We start from the raw sequence: 17,759 nt of genomic DNA, 5'->3' as shown, positions 1-17,759 counted from the left end.
CCGCCTAAGGGAGTAGTCCACAAGTCGACATTCAACCCTCGCGCCAGAGCGGCGCAACACTATAATATAGTGGAGGATTTGGCCCAATCGCCATCTGCTATGTCGACTCTTGAGGTACTACAAAATTGCCCATCCCAAAGACAGGCATTGTTATCAGCAATTGGTGGAGTGGATCCTGAAGATTCCAATCTTGTATCCTTTGATCACAAAGGATATGATCCTCAGTTACCAGCGCAATTAGCTTTCCTTATTCAAGTGAAAGCACTCAACAAAACTGTTCATAGAATGATTATTGATGAGGGCGCATCAACATGTATCATGTCGATGAGTTGCTGGAAAACTCTTGGATCTCCAACCTTGTCGCGATCTTCGACGACATTGAAAGCATTTGACGGTAGGTCGTACACTCCGTACGGTATCCTAAATAACTTTAAGGTTGAACTAGGAGGAAAAACAGTAGAGATTGATGTTGAAGTCATTGATGGCAATCTTGACTATAACATCCTACTGGGAAGACCATGGATATATGCCATGGCAGCTGTAGTGTCGACATATTTTAGGAAGATCGCATTCCCGTTTGAAGGAGGGATTACGATCGTCGACCAACAGAGTTTCCTCCCTAATGGTTCACAAGTTACTGGAAGCATTCCCCTGATCCATGGGAGTGACCATTCAATAAAAGATATAGGAGTAGGCTTGCTAAAAGATCCCACAATGATGGGAACTTTCACGTTGCCACCTCCTTTCCATGAAGGGAATATCCCGTTTGTAGCAACATGCAACATGGTATCTTCATCGAAGGTCGCGGAAGACAAAGTCGTCATGGATCATCAAGTGGTATTGCCACCTAGCCCTATTGAAATATTGTAGCAATCAATGTTTCAGGCATGGGAGGCGAGCCCAAATGAACGCTCGTCAAGCGTTTGGGTAGATAGGTCCGAAGAATATGGTACCCCATTAGATCCATGGTCAAAAGTTCATGGGACTGACGAAGGAATCTTACAATCAATGATGATTGAGGGGGCACCATGGAATGATCACCACCATCGTTCCCTTCTTCCAGAGTGTGAAGAAGAAACTCATCACGACCTATACCACCCTTCAGTGTTTGAATTCCTAACAAATACTGTAAATACGGTGGATTCAGAGAGAAACCTATCCAATATTGAAGAAACCATAGCCATAAACATCTCGACAAAATCTGATGTTGTTGAGAACATACATGTCGGCAAAAGTTGTTCCCCTTCAGAACTGGAAATATATAGTGCTCTCTTTCGCGAATTTAGAGATGTCTTTGCATGGTCATATGATGAAATGCCAGGCATTGACTCGAGCATAGTTGAACATGAGATTAAAATGTATCCTGATGTCAAACCAGTAAGACAACGACTTCGGCAGGTACATCCGAAGAAAGCCGCTGCCATTAAAGCAGAAGTTGAAAAACTTCTCCATGCTGGATTCATCTACCCGGTTCCTCTAACCGATTGGGTATCGAATATTGTCCCTGTTATGAAAAAACAAGGGACGATAAGAGTGTGCGTCGACTATAGGGATGTAAACAAAGCTTGTCCAAAGGACAACTACCCTACACCCTTCATCGACCAGATAATTGATGAATGCGCCAGATGTGAAATCTTTTCCTTTATGGATGGATTTTCCGGGTATAATCAAATAAATATCTGCCCACAGGACCAGTCTAAGACTGCATTCATCTGTCCGTGGGGCACATTCACTTATCGAAAATTACCCTTTGGTTTAAAGAACGCAGGGGCGACGTTTCAGAGGGCAATGAATTATGCCTTCCATGACATCAAGAACATTGTTCAACCTTACCTCGACGATTCTCCGGCTCATTCGCAGAAGCAGACTGATCATCCGCAGCATTTGAGAGCAATATTTCTACGTTGCCGACATTACAAGATAAGACTCAATCCGCACAAGTGTGTGTTTTGCGTCGGTTCTGGTCGTTTACTTGGCTTTGTGGTCTCTAAGGATGGGATTCGTCTCGACCCTTGTAAGGTTCAGGCAATCATTAATTTGCCTCCACCTTCAAATTTGCTTCAGATTCAGAAACTCCAAGGGAAAGCAAACTTTCTGAGGAGGTTCATTCCAAATTACGCAGAACTTGCCAAAGGTTATACTCGTCTTTTGAAAAAGGATGTACCTTTTATCTGGGACCAGGTTGCGCGAGCTTCCTTTGACGCTCTAAAAGATTCTCTAGTAAGAGCATCATTAATGTACGCCCCGGACTATCAAAGAGATTTTAACCTGTATCTAGCTGCAGCGGATACGACCATTGCGATGGTCTTAGTGCAAGAAATCGATGGAATTGAACATCCTATTTATTATTTAAGTAAAAACTTAAATGACACAGAAAGAAAATATTCCTATGTTGAAAAACTAGCGCTTGCTGCTGTTCAAGCGATTCAAAGGTTTCGACATTATGTCCTCTTTAGGAAAACTACCATTCTGTCAGATTGCAATCCCATGACATATATACTGTCGCGACAGTTGCTTGGGGGCAAATATTCAAAATGGATAGCCATCCTTCAAGAGTTTGATTTAGATTTTGTAAAATCCAAATCGAAGAAAGCTCTAGTTTTCGCGGAATTATTATGCGATCTCCCATCGTCGTCCAACGATGAAACATCAGAAGAGTCAATCGTGGATGAAAATTTGTTTCTAATATCGGTAAGCGATGAGTGGTATGGAGACATCATTGTTTATCTCCAAACCCAAAAATTTAGGCCGAATACCTCACACTCGGAACGGAAACGTATACGATACCAATCTAAAGACTACATGATCGTCGGTGATACACTTTACCGTCGTGGTGTCGATACGGTTCTGAGGAGGTGCCTTACCCATGAGGAGGCCGAAAAAGCCCTGAATGATTGTCATTCAGGCGTGTGCGGGGGACATCAATCTGGATATGCAACAGCACAAAGAATCTTACGAGCAGGATATTTCTGGCCAACTATGTTTAAAGATTGCATAATAGCTGTCAGAAGTTGCCATGCATGTCAGATCTTTGATAGCAAAACCAGAAGACCACCCGCACCCTTACAGCCGATAGTTGCTGTTGGGCCCTTCGCCAAGTGGGGCATCGATTTCATGCAATGTAACCCCACCTCGACCGGGGGGCATGGGTATATTATAGTCGCTGTTGACTATTTTACCAAATGGGCCGAGGCGATGCCTACATTGGATAACACTGGTGAAACAGCTGCCCTTTTCTTTTTCAATCATGTAGTCGCCAGGTTCGGCGTTCCGCAAGCTATAGTGACAGATCATGGATCGCATTTTCGCAATCACATGATGGTTGAATTAGCTGCCAAACTAGGGCTATCGCACGACAGCTCTACCCCGTATTATCCACAAGCCAATGGACAAGTTGAGGCAATCAATAAGGTCCTGAAGCGAATGTTGCAAAGGATGATCGGGGTTCACAAAAGAAGATGGCATCTAATCCTGTACTCAGCATTATGGGCTTACCGAACCTCGGTAAAGAACGCCACTGGGTTCACACCATTCCAATTGGTGTATGGCCTGGAGGCAGTCTTACCGATCCAGTGCGAAATTTCGTCTCTTAAACTCGCAATTGACCTCCTCCCCGGAACTTCAGAAGAAGAGGCTCGTTTCCTGGAATTGATCCAGTTGGATGAAAACTGTCGTGGCGCCGCTTTGGCGAACGAGGCCCATAAGAAACGAGTCAAAGCACAGTTCGACAAAAATGTCAAACCTCGCAACTTCTCTGAGGGTGACTTGGTTTTGCTTTACGACCAAGAATCCGATAAATTAGGAGCAGGAAAATTTCAGTCCTTATGGATGGGTCCCTATATTGTTAAAAGGGTGTTCGCAAAAGGAGCCTACGAGTTAATGGATTATGACGGAATACCACTGGCGCAACCCCGTAACGGGTTGTACGTCAAGCGTTACTATGCCTAAATAGTAACCTGAGTGCTTTTGTTGTATTTTGTTTTCGCTAAAATGTTTGTTTCGGTTAAGTAATCCACCTTTCTCATTTGTTGCAGATGTCGAATTATTCTGATACATATGTGGGATATGCCGACGGAGCGAGTCGTAGTACGCGGAATTTGTCCTCCGCAGCCTGGGCCATTTTTGATCCAAGCGGCGAGTTAGTGAGTTTCAGAGGGGTGTGTATTGGACGATCAACGAACAATATCGCTGAGTATAGTGCGTTGATTGAACTCCTCTCTAATACCATCTCTCATGTATACGCCGACTAATTGTCAGGCTAGACTCACAACTTGTGATACTACAACTCACCGGTATATATTCAGTCCGCAATCCAGCTATTTATCGTATGTTTCTAAGAGTTAAGATTTTGGAAAGAGAGTTTGATTCAATTCAATACCAACATATTTCCAGAAACTTGAACACATTAACAGATTCATTAGCAAACTATGTATTAGATAGACATTTACAACATATATAAAAAGAGATGCATCGGTGCTATGTAAGTGGATCACAAATAAACTGAAATAAACTCCGAAAATCAAAATATATAAAGTTGTTTATAGTTTGTACATAATGTGCTGTAATCAAAACAAAATTGGTCATATGACCTAGAACTCAAAAAGATGCTAGGGGGCACCCTAGCCTAGTGGTGCTCATGAAAGTACGTCACGGTCTGTGCGATCATGCGCAAAAGACGAGTCCATCGTCTAGGCACGCCAATAGTATGCCGCTGCAACTGTAAAGGTAACTCGTCAATCTGTACATCCGGAAGACCACGAGTAAGGCTCTCAACCTGCTCCTGCACAGCTGCAAGTATCTCAGTATCACCAAGGTCGCGAATAACAACTCTCCTAGCAGGCTCTGCTGCTGGGGTAGCAACTGGCGATCGTGGACGCGCTACTGGACGAACAGGACCAACATCTGCATGCACCCAAGAGTTTGATCAGTTTGAACAGTAACATCATGAATAAAAACAATAAACAGTGATATGGTCAGAGTTTTTTACCAATAGCGCCCCATTGCTCGCCATCCGGAAGCACCAAGTCCGGATCACCTCGGTAGTCCATACCTGTTGTGGGGAAAAGTATCCGATGCGGATGACACTAACCCTTTCTAAAGGTGACAGACTTTAGCAACAACTGAATGACAAAGTTTTCATGTTCATCTTTATGAAAGCACAGAGAGAATAGAAAGAGGATCAACCAACCTGGTGTCTTGCGCTTAGTCGATCCTTGTCCTTCTCGCTTTGTATCCCGTTCCCAGCTCTTTACTCTCCAAGCCGATCCAGCTACACACAGAATCTGCACAACAAAAGGGAGCAAACTACGAGATACAAGCAATCATAATTGAAGCATGGATTAGGTTGCATCAAATATACATGTAAACACAAAAGCATCTATGTAAAACAAGTATATAGAAGAACATGCAAACTTTATTGATAGAAAGTAACAGGGTTCCAGAGGAAGTTACAACCAATGATGTTGGCCCCAATCCAGCAGCACCTCCTCGGCAGCAAGAACTCTCTTCTTCACCTCTAGTAAAACAATCACCCAATAATCCTGGCAGTATACCAACAGCACCTCCTTGCTTATACAAAATTCCAGCCTCCTTAGACCTCATAGAAGAGCTCTATATATAGGAGAGAAGAAGAGAGGATGAGTCAGCTTGAGGCTGGCATAGAGCTGACTAGTGTCCTCTCCCTCTTCAGTTAATCTTCAGTTCTTGAGTCCACTTGGAGATCCTTGGTTACACATGGTGATCAAGTACCTCTTACTCATCACAAGGCGAATCTGATGAACCAAGTGTCAGTTTGGAAGCTTCCTGGGCAATTGACACCTTGCAGGAGGACTGTGCCACTTGGCCAATCTCGCCCAGCGCAGGTAGCCTTCATTGTTTTTGACTTCCAGCGCAGGTACAGAGTGGGACAGTTGCAATACAGCGCAGAAGCTCAGTTAAGCAGCTGACATGATCCAAAATAAGCCTGTTCTGAAGTGTTTTCAGGTGGAGAACTGATTGGAAGTGCTGTTGATTGATGACCTTGTTCTTTTAGGGGTAAGAACAACATGTTTAGGGACTGAGGATCCCTGTAATTATCGACATTTCCTGCTCCTTGACGTGAGGCACAAAAATGTCTATAACAGTTGCCCCCTAAAGTATGAGGCCGTTAATCGGGTGAAATGCTTTAGCTAGAGGGTCCGAAGTTCGTTCCAGTGCTGAGGAGAGTGCCCTGTAATACAATACAATACAATACATTATCTTTCATTCATCATTATTCTCATGATCTAGCTGAGGCGGGTATTCCCATGCTCAGCTTTCTATAAATACATTTTGGTACATATGACAGACGATCGTCTGAAGACAGAATGATAATCTTCCGCTAAAATTATCATCCTTTGAGGAGGATGATCATCTGCTACAATGATGTACATGGTAAATGCTTTTATATTTCCTGAATATATATCGCAGCCCGGATGGATGAAACTAGATCCGGGGTCTTCAAACTCGTTCGATCTTCACTCTAAGTACAAGTCGATCCATGTGAGAATTACGCTGAAGTCGAACATGGAAAGACATCGCTTGATTACCGGTCAATAATGAAAACCGTTAACAAGCGCGAGAGGAATCACCAATAAGGACGATGACCCTCAAGGTACGGTAGTACAATTCACGTGGCGTGAATAAAGGACTTGGCGTCGAACGCCACGCAAAATCTTCTGGTCGAAGGTCATTGATGTATACCTGTCGCCGGAAGTGAGAAACTTGCCATTGAGGCATGCAAGCTTCAAAGTACTGATGGGGGTGTTCCTAGATCGACTTCTTGGATAATGAGCTGATGTCGACAAGAAGCGATCCGTCAAAGGAGGGCCTTAATGAATCCCACATCAATGACACGGAACGGAGCTAATGATTTAGTGGAGGTGGAAACAAACTGTGACATATGATTCAGGGTGGCGATCGTGAAATGGATAAAGGATAATGTATGGTAGTGGATGGGACACGGTTGACACTTTCTGAATGACCCCTCTTGAACATATAACGACACTGATGTGATGGATCGGTAGCATTACCCCGAATGGATGGTGTGGCGAGGACCATGGTGATGAAACCGGTGAATGAGACAACCCAACCCGATGTGATACGGAGGAAAAGTGTCATGTTCAAGAGTGACTTGCTACCTCTAAACTTTGATGTTCTCCCAATTTTTCCCCAGTCATTTCTGACCAGTACCTCTTTATTTTTGTCAAGCTTGAGGAGGATAACATATGCTTGTTCTATAACCTGCCCTTCGGGCAAGCCCATCGCTAAGATTTAACGAGCCTAGCGATAGGGAAACTCGTTCTCGTCTAAAGACAAGTTTGTCGCTATTTAATTATTTTAACGAGTCTAACGACAAGGAAAACTCGGTCCTTTTCATTTTTAGAGAGTCTGAAAAGGTACGGAAAGTCAACTCCATAATTCCTTTTTCGTCAGCAAATCCCTTAAGTCCAAAAAAGTATAAAACAATACAGAAGGGATGGCTGTTCGGTACTTTTAACGAGCCGAACAAGACAAGCGCTCGATCCTTTTGTGCAATAATCCCTCAGGTCCAAAAAGATTAAAATTTAGAGGAGGGATAGCGTTCCGGTCGTTTAACGAGCTGGAAGGCCAAAACTCGGCAAACTTTTCATATTTTACGAGTCAGTGAAAAGAGCTGAAAGAAGACTCGTCTTTTGAGGAACGAGTGATAAACAGGGATAGCATCAGATTCCAGGTACAGGTTGGAATTTTCCAATCACGGCAGTGTTACGAGGATGGCTAGGTGGAATCACTCTTCGCAGCTGTTTCTCAAAAGAGGTAAACACACAAATGGAAGTGAATAATCAGCCAAATGAATGGTGGAGGTGATGGATGACAACACGATCAAGGCTTTTATGGCTGATGAATTTACGATCTCAAAAGGTTATTTACCGGTTCATTTTTTCTGGATGAGCTTGAACTCTAGGGGAAGATTGCTCACAACTTATGTTTTATTTTTTAACGAGCATGAACTATGTGCTAAAACTGCTCGATGATTTGCATGCCCCCAGCATCATAATGATGCATGTCAAAGGAGGGTGCCCCCCAAGCTTCATTGCAATCAACTTGGTGGTTGGAATGAAGGTTTACCTTTGAATTTTGAAAAGGGGATTTGTTTCATTTTTTAATGAGGTTGACATAGTAAAAGAACTATCCTCATGACTCCTTGTTTCATTTTTTAACGAGGTTGACACGAGATAAGAACCGTCCTCGGCGCCGACCAAATATCTAGGAATCTTCCGAATCCAACCAGAAGATTGGATTAGATTTCATTTTGTAGGTTTCCACCGTGGCCACTTCCGCCAGATTAATTGGAGGCGGTAGGGCGAAAGTACCCATTAAGGCAGGGTCTTTTAGGAGACCTACTCCGATATTTTGAAACGAATGGTCGCTTCCATGGATCAGAGGAACGCTTCCTGTAACTTGTGAACCATTAGGGAGGAAATTTTGTTGGTCAATGATCGTAATCTCTCCTTGAAAGGGGAATGCGATTTTCCTAAAATAGGTTGACACAACAGCTTCCATGGCATAAATCCATGGTCTTCCCAGTAGGATGTTATAGTCAAGATTGCCATCGATGACTTCAACATCTATTTCTACTGTTTTGCCCCCTAGTTCAACTCTCAAGTTACTAAGGATACCGTAAGGGGTATATGTCCTTCCGTCGAATGCTTTTAATGTTGTTGATGATCGTGTCAAGGTTGGAGATCCTAAAGTTTTCCAGCAACTCATCGACATAATACATGTCGATGCCCCCTCATCAATAATTGTTCGATGAACAGTTTTGTTGAGGGCTTTCACTTGGATGAGGAAAGCTAGTTGAGCTGGTAACTGAGGATCATATCCTTTGTGATCAAAGGATACAAGATTGGAATCTTTAGGATCCACCCCACCAATTGCTGATAACAATGCCTGCCTTTGGGATGGGCAATGTTGTAGTACTTCAAGAGTCGACATAGCAGATGGCGATTGCGCCAAATCTTCCACTATATTATAATGTTGTGCCGCTCTGGCACGAGGATTAAATGTCGACTTGTGTACTACTCCCTTTGGCAGTTTTATTGTTAATTCATGTGTGATGGGGGGTACAACTTCTGCCGAAGTTGTTGTCGAACTGCTAGGTTGATCTTTACCTTTATCGTTCGACATCTGTGGATTCCCGTAATCTTTGTTCCTTGTCGAAATTAAAGCATCATCCTGTTGCTTCGATATCGATAACATAAGCACTTGTGACGGTGAAGCATTTCCACTACCAACCAGATTTTTTCCCCGATCGGGAAATGGATCAGTTAACACAGCTGGAGTTTGCGAACTCTTTAAGAATCTTTTTAGATCAGCTTTGTATGGACATTCTCTCGTCCAGTGATCCTCATCACATATCTGACACCCATAAGGTGGTTTCCTATCTCGAGGAGGGCTTGAAGAAGTTTTTCGAGGAGATGACTCTCCTTGTTTCTTCTTCTTCCCTTTGTTTTGATTCTTCTTGCTTCTTGGTTGATTGGAGTTTTTGCCTTTATCCGTAGATACAGCATTTACCTCCGAAGCAAGAATCTCTTGATTTGCTTTTTGATTCGAAGTCTTACAGGCTTTCTTATCTGAATCCCTTGTCGACTTAGCGTTTGCAGTTCCAATCACGCCATCACCGGCATGAGAGTCACTATTTGATCCGGGAGGAGGAGGGATTGAAAATTCTGGTCTGGGGGCATCAGGTATCTTATCATAGAGCGTGCCTGACTGAGTATACACTAAATCCAAATATTGAGCACGAGCAATCACTTGCTCTTCTGTTACGACACCTCCCTTGGCCACATCTTCTGTTATTGCCGGCAGAAGCGACTTTATAAACCACTCAGCTAATAGCTGATCTGGAACATAGGTTTTTACCATTCTGCGACGACGACGCCACTCATGTATATGATCAGATATATGTGTGGCTGTTGTCTGCTTGAAATTGGTCAAGATCTCTGTCCCAGTTTCGTACCTTATAGGTAACTGAAAGTGTGTTAAGAAAGTCGTGGCTAGGGAACTAAAATTGTCGAAAGAGGCTCTAGGTAATTCAATATACCATTTGGCCGCCGGACCAGTCAATGTCCTCTGGAAAAGACGAAGCCTTATCGAATCATCATTCAAGGTATTCGACGAACACCACAGATGGAATGTCATCACATGATTCGACGGGTCTACGCCAGGATTTCCATTGAATTTAGGAATGTCCGAAGGAAGTTTGTGAGGAATCGCTGGCCACCAATGGGCATAGGCGATTGGATCGTTCGTTAATCGATGTAAATCTGGTAATTCTAAGGTCGCCACAAATGGCAACTGCTGATTCAGGTTTGGCGAGGCGTACCCAGGATACGATGGAATCGCCTGAGCAGTAGGTCTTTGCACACCAGCATAATGCAACTGATGTTGATATGACTGATATGGTTGGTGGGCTTGGCCACTGTAAAGTGGTTGGTTTAACCCGTTCTGAATATAGGGTTGCCCACTATTCGCAAAGATCTGTTGCTCAGATCCTTGGTACACCTGTTGAAACTGAGGTTGTTGGTATTGCACCATCCATGGTTGTGAAGCCATGTTTTGCTGTGCAACACTAACCGACGGACCAAGATGCGGGGTTATGGTTCCCGCTTGTATCTGTGTCGTCCCGGCAGTTGGTGATTGTGGTTGTGTTGCAGGGTCAATAGGCTGTTGCATTACAACTTGGGGTTGACATACAACAGGCATCGATTGAACTTGCGACACGGTTACAATTGCTGGCGTTGTCGGGATACTAGACATAGGTACACATTGTTGCATGGAATATACAACTCTTGGTTGTTGGGGTAACATAGGTACCCAACCACTCGTCGTTACTTCAGTCAAACCTGAATGTGGTTGAAAACTGCCGTATGGGTATCCCCCCGAAAGGGGAAGTGAAAGGGCATATTGCCCCCCATACGGTAACAATCCGGAGCTCAAGGGTATAGATGGCCTTTGAGGACTGGATGGCCCAAAATGATTCCCAAAGGGATCAATTTGTCTAGTTTCAACATAAGAATTACCGGGTATTATACCGGAAGAACAAATTGGAACAGACCAAGTTGTCATAATAGTCCCTGGGTGGACTCCTTCTAGTTGATGAGAACTAGTTGGGACAGATGGTATGCCGGCAAACATCGTTGGAATGGCAGTAGGAGCTTCTGCTGTCGCCGTGTCGTTTGGCACAGTTCTAGATGTCGACGGTTGTTCAGACATTTTAAGTCTATCCAATAAACTTCCTAACGATTCTTCAGGAACTTCTTGTGGCGATAGACAAACTTCTGATGCAGAAGGAAAAAGAGTGGAACCTACTCCAAAATGAATTGGAGTATTTGCTTGCTGGTCCTCTACGATTTCTTCTATTGCGATCAGACCAGGAGGAAGAGGCAGACCGTCAGGTCCGTAATAGATTTCTGGTGCCGAAGAAGGGGTTGTTTCGACAGCGACAGTTGTTTGAACAACAAGACTCTGTGGACCGGTTTCAAATGGAACTGGTTCAGTTAAACAAGTACTTGTTTTCAGACTAGGATCAATACAATTGTCCTTCTGTTGCCGTTGAACTTCTTCAATAGAGGCAGGGATTCCAGAAATATTGGGAGTGACCAGAATCTCAGATGTTGTTGGAACTTCCGTTCTAACTTTAAAAGGAGATTTTGACCTGGTCCAGCGAGATCGCTTTGCTCGTACTACTTTCGGTTCCGGAGACAAAGATGGTCGACTTGCAAGCCTCCCTGAACGACGGGGTTTTAATTGACTTTCCTCCACGATTGCGGATTACTTGATCAACTAAAATACAAAAAGGGGAATTATGTTTCCGTATTGAATGAATTTTATTAGACGCTTTTAGACACAACTTTGCTTTTTCATGTTTTAAGAGTCGAGAAAAAGCTAAAGATGACTCTAGTCGCCTTCGATGTATTAACGAGCCCGAAGTGACAAATGCTCGGTTGGACCTTTTCAATTATAGAGTTTGAAAAGAGCCAAAAGAAACTGCTCTGGAGATCTAGGCAGAGGGTGTGCCAAACCTTTCGCGAAACCACAGAATACGTTTTACGGTACGGGTGGTCGATCTTCGTGAATGCTGTGTTCACTGCATCGCGATCAGTAGGGCGGTCGACACGGCTTCCTAAGGATAAAGGATAATTGCCTATAGGGGTCTCCCAATATACGCGACGGTACGCGGGAGCTCAAATCCATATTAGTGCTATCGTCCCTCAGGAGGAATCACCCACCTTCGTAGAGATCGACAGTCACTACGTTTAACGACGCCGGAACACGTCTCTACCTAGACCTCTATTGTGAGCGTTATGTTACAATGCGTTTTTAGATTCATTCAATATATTTTAAGTTGATCTTGTTTATCATTTTGTCTTTCAGGATCACCACGAGATGTATTGGTACAAATTCCTAAATGCAGCTAAAATGATAAGCAAGCTTTCACAATCTTTTTAGCTTTGAAAATCCTAACTACTGCGGGGAGAGAAAAACAATATCTTTCCACACAGAGCACAAAGCACAAACTAATGCACTTTCTCCTAGATCAGACACCCAAACTTATCAAAAATGCAAATGCAAGATGCATGTATTTCTTTTCTTTTCCTTTAATGTTGATGCTTAACAAAAGGAAAACTGTTGTATGACTTTCGAATTCAATTTGAAGCGTAAACAAACAAGTATTGTCTAAATGAAAAGACGCTTTACAGGTACTTGTTTTACACCAAAAATATATGAATTCAAACCATAAAGTGAAAACAAACCAACTTAAACAGCTATGAACAGTAATAACACTAACTCATAAGATCGCAATCTAAGAGGCCACAGCTACTAGGTTCGTTTTTCACAATGGGAAATTGTAACTGAAACAAGAAATACTGAAAGAACGTTTACAATTTCATCACACAACTGAGGCTGAATAATGTCAAGGAGATAAGGTCTACAGCAAATACAATAACCAGCAAGCAATCAGCCAAAAAACAAGCGCAAACAGGGCCAAGACACAAAGGAAGAGCTGAGCTAGACTAAGGCCAACTGGACCAGCGCAGGCACTGGTCTGCCAGTTTCACTCTCAACGCAGTTCCCGAAGGGAGCACCTGCGCTGTAATGCAGACTGCCTGTGGACGGCCTGCACTGACTTACGAGAGTTACGTCTGCTAAGAATTCCGGGTCATAAAAAGCTCAAAAATGTACTGTTTTGACTGAAATAAAATGCTATGGGTTAAGTACAGGCTAAGGGATGATCAAGAGGATAAAGATCTATCACTAAGAGTAAGGATTCATCTGTAGATTAGCTCTTTAAATCTTGAATTTGCTCAGCAAAGGAGCAAGAGTAGCAAAACCCTCTACTTCGCTTTTGATAGAGTCAAAAGCTTTTCGATTCGGTACTCCTTTCTTCAAGAAATGAATAGCAAAATACTACAACAACAAGATACTAGGATCTCCCCAGCGGAGTCGCCAGTTTGTTGTGGGGAAAAGTATCCGATGCGGATGACACTAACCCTTTCTAAAGGTGACAGACTTTAGCAACAACTGAATGACAAAGTTTTCATGTTCATCTTTATGAAAGCACAAAGAGAATAGAAAGAGGATCAACCAACCTGGTGTCTTGCGCTTAGTCGATCCTTGTCCTTCTCGCTTTGTATCCCGTTCCCAGCTCTTTACTCTCCAAGCCGATCCAGCTACACACAGAATCTGCACAACAAAAGGGAGCAAACTACGAGATACAAGCAATCATAATTGAAGCATGGATTAGGTTGCATCAAATATACATGTAAACACAAAAGCATCTATGTAAAACAAGTATATAGAAGAACATGCAAACTTTATTGATAGAAAGTAACAGGGTTCCAGAGGAAGTTACAACCAATGATGTTGGCCCCAATCCAGCAGCACCTCCTCGGCAGCAAGAACTCTCTTCTTCACCTCTAGTAAAAAAATCACCCAATAATCCTGGCAGTATACCAACAACACCTCCTTGCTTATACAAAATTCCAGCCTCCTTAGACCTCATAGAAGAGCTCTATATATAGGAGAGAAGAAGAGAGGATGAGTCAGCTTGAGGCTGGCATAGAGCTGACTAGTGTCCTCTCCCTCTTCAGTTAATCTTCAGTTCTTGAGTCCACTTGGAGATCCTTGGTTACACATGGTGATCAAGTACCTCTTACTCATCACAAGGCGAATCTGATGAACCAAGTGTCAGTTTGGAAGCTTCCTGGGCAATTGACACCTTGCAGGAGGACTGTGCCACTTGGCCAATCTCGCCCAGCGCAGGTAGCCTTCATTGTTTTTGACTTCCAGCGCAGGTACATAGTGGGACAGTTGCAATACAGCGCAGAAGCTCAGTTAAGCAGCTGACATGATCTAAAATAAGCCTGTTCTGAAGTGTTTTCAGGTGGAGAACTGATTGGAAGTGCTGTTGATTGATGACCTTGTTCTTTTAGGGGTAAGAACAACATGTTTAGGGACTGAGGATCCCTGTAATTATCGACATTTCCTGCTCCTTGACGCGAGGCACAAAAATGTCTATAACAATACCCACATATGGATACTCAGAAAACGCCATCTCCTGACGCTCGAACCACCTAAAGAAGGACTCAGTGAATGTAATATGAGGTTGACCAGCATGCCGGGACATATGGTCAACCCACCTCTGCATGCGTGGCTCGGTCGGAGAAGGCACATCAAGCAAGATGTACTGAGGTTGCATCAATGGGATTTTCTCCAAGACAAAGGAAGTCAGAATAGAACCAAATCCAAAGTTCTTCAGCCCCCCGTCCTTTACCTTGGTCAATTGACTTTTCATCTGAACAAGTACTGCATCGCACCAGTTAAACACTTTCGGTTGGAGACACTCCAAGGCGTGCTGCATATGAGATCTGTTGGCAACATGTAAAGCTGCGCTACCGGCCATCCTACCAATGGTAAACAGAATGGACCTGAGAGACCTGTCAGTAATGTCACGGATATTGATCTTGCCGTCTTTGCTCGGCTGTGAACCTTCCCGGCAATACTGACGGATATAGTCTCTGGTGGAAGTAGTCCCTCGAGCCGTACCTGACAAAGAAATGGGAGCACCCCGCCTTGACAACCCAGTCAAGAAGTACATGTCCTCTATGGTCAAGGGGAAGGACTTCCCCCTAATCTGGAATACTTGGTTAACAGGATCCCAAGCATCAAGCATATACTGCAGTAAGGAAATCTGTGCTCTCATGCTAGAGATACGGAAGAACTTCAGCAGGCCACAGTTCCGAAGCTCGTTCACCGTGACTGGGTCATGGAGTGCAACCATGTCCTCTGCTTCATGTTCTCGTTCTCGCCATGTAAGGGACATTTTGTTCAAAGTTCCCTGCAAGAAAACAAGAGAAGGAGTAAGTTCCTGATTTTGATGAAAATCTGGCGAAAAAAAAAATCATCAAAAAACGCATGCAAGGTCAGCTTTTATAGGCCCAGCGCAGGCAGAGAGGCTTCCCCTTGCGCTGTAAGGCAGTCTGCCTTAAGGCTGCCTGAAATACAGCGCAATTTTCGAAAGGGGAACCTGCGCTGATGCCAGGGCACCCTGATGAAACCCCTGGGGCTCAGAAACCCTAAAAAACATGCATGAAACTGAAAAAGGAAACCATGAAAGTGAAGGGCTAAGGTTTAACTCCTACCTGGTCCAAACAGCGCCGAAAATCGTCCACAGAATCTCCCGGAATCAGCTGGTGAAAATCAAGGAAAAAGAGGCACCTCCAGAGCTCCAACAAGCAAAATGCAAATGAAATGGTAAATGAGAGGTAAAAACCCCTTTTTATGACTTTTACGCAGTTTAAAGTTAAATGTTAGGGTTATAATCTCGTTTTCATGCAAATATTGTCCATTTCTAACAAAATTTGTTGCAGCAATTGAAGATGAAGTACTACATTTGAAAAGAGAAAAGCTAGTAAAAGTAAAAAATTAAATTTGACCATGAATCGAGCAGTTTTACCACGGAATTTATGCTCGTTAAAAAATAGAAAAGTGTGAGCAGAGTTTTTCCGCCAAAGTTCAAGCTCATTTAAAAATGAACCTATCTCGGTAAATAACCATTGCGATCGTAAATTTATAAGCCTTAAAAGCCTTGGTCGTGTTTTCATCCACCACCTCCATTACATTTGGCCGATCGTTCACCCCCATACGTGTGTTTACCTATTTTGAGGAACGGCTGCGAAAAGTGATCTCACCTAGCCATCCTTGTGACACTACCATGATTGGAAAAGTCCAATTTGTACCTGGAATCAGTTGCTATCCCTGTTTATCACTCGTTCCTCAAAAGACGAGTCTTCTTTGAGCTCTTTTCACTGACTCGTAAAATATGAAAAGTTTGCCGAGTTTTGGCCTTCTAGCTCGTTAAACGACCGAAAGCTATCCCTCCTCTAGATTTTAATCTTTTTGGACCTGAGGGATTATTGCACAAAAAGATCGAGCGCTTGTCTTGTTCGGCTCGTAAAAGTACCGAACAACGATCCCTTCTGTATTGTTTTATACTTTTTCAGACTTAGGGGATTAGATGACGAAAAAGGAATCATGGAGTTGACTTTCTGTACCATTTCAGACTCTCTAAAAATGAAAAGGACCGAGTTTTCCTTGTCGTTAGACTCGTTAAAATGATTAAATAGCGACAAACTTGTCTTTAGACGAGAACGAGTTTCCCTATCGCTAGGCTCGTTAAATCATAGCGATGGGCTTGCCCGAAGGGAAGGTTATAGAACAAGCATATGTTATCCTCCTCAAGCTTGACAAAAATAAAGAGGTACTGGTCAGAAATGACTGGGGAAAAATTGGGAGAACATCAAAGTTTAATGGTAGCAAGTCACTCTTGGACATGACACTTTTCCTCCGTACCACATCGGGTTGGGTTGTCTCATTCACCGGTCTCATCACCATGGTCCTCGCCAAACCATCCACATTTGGGGTAATGCTACCAATCCATCGCATCAGTGTCGTTATATGTTCAAGAGGGGTCATTCTGAAAGTGTCAACCGTGTCCCATCCACTGCCATACATTATCCTTCATCCATTCGTGATCGCCACCCTGAATCATATGTCACAGTTTGTTTTCACCTCCACTAAAGTCATTAGCTCCGTTCCGTATCATTGATGTGGGATTCATTAAGGCCCTCCTTTGACGGATCGCTTCTTGTCGACTTCAGCTCATTATCCAAGAAGTTGATCTAGGAACACCCCCATCAGTACTTTGAAGCTTGCATGCCTCAATGGCAAGTTTCTCACTTCCGGCGACAGGTATACATCAATGACCTTCGACCAGAAGATTTTGCGTGGCGTTCGACGCCAAGTCCTTTATTCACGCCACGTGAATTGTACTGCAGTACCTTGAGGGTCATCGTCATTATTGGTGATTCCTCTCGCGCTTGTTAACGGTTTTCATTATTGACCGGTAATCAAGCGATGTCTTTCCATGTTCGACTTCAGCGCAATTCTCACATGGATCGACTTGTACTTAGAGTGAAGATCGAACGAGTTTGAAGACCCCGGATCTAGTTTCATCCATCCGGGCTGCGATATATATTCAGCAAATATAAAAGCATTTGTCATGTACATCATTGCAACAGATGATCATCCTATTTCAAAGGATGATAATTTCAGCAGAAAATTATCAGTCTACCTTCAGACGATCATCTGTCATATGTACCAAAATGTATTTATAAAAGCTGAGCATGGGAATGCCC

Source organism: Pinus tabuliformis, chromosome J (assembly GCF_031772625.1).
Source record: "Pinus tabuliformis cultivar Carrire ecotype Pingquan chromosome J, CPIR1, whole genome shotgun sequence".
Lineage (NCBI taxonomy): Eukaryota > Viridiplantae > Streptophyta > Pinopsida > Pinales > Pinaceae > Pinus > Pinus tabuliformis.
The sequence above is the reverse complement of the archived record's forward strand: the minus strand, read 5'-3'. Positions refer to the sequence as shown.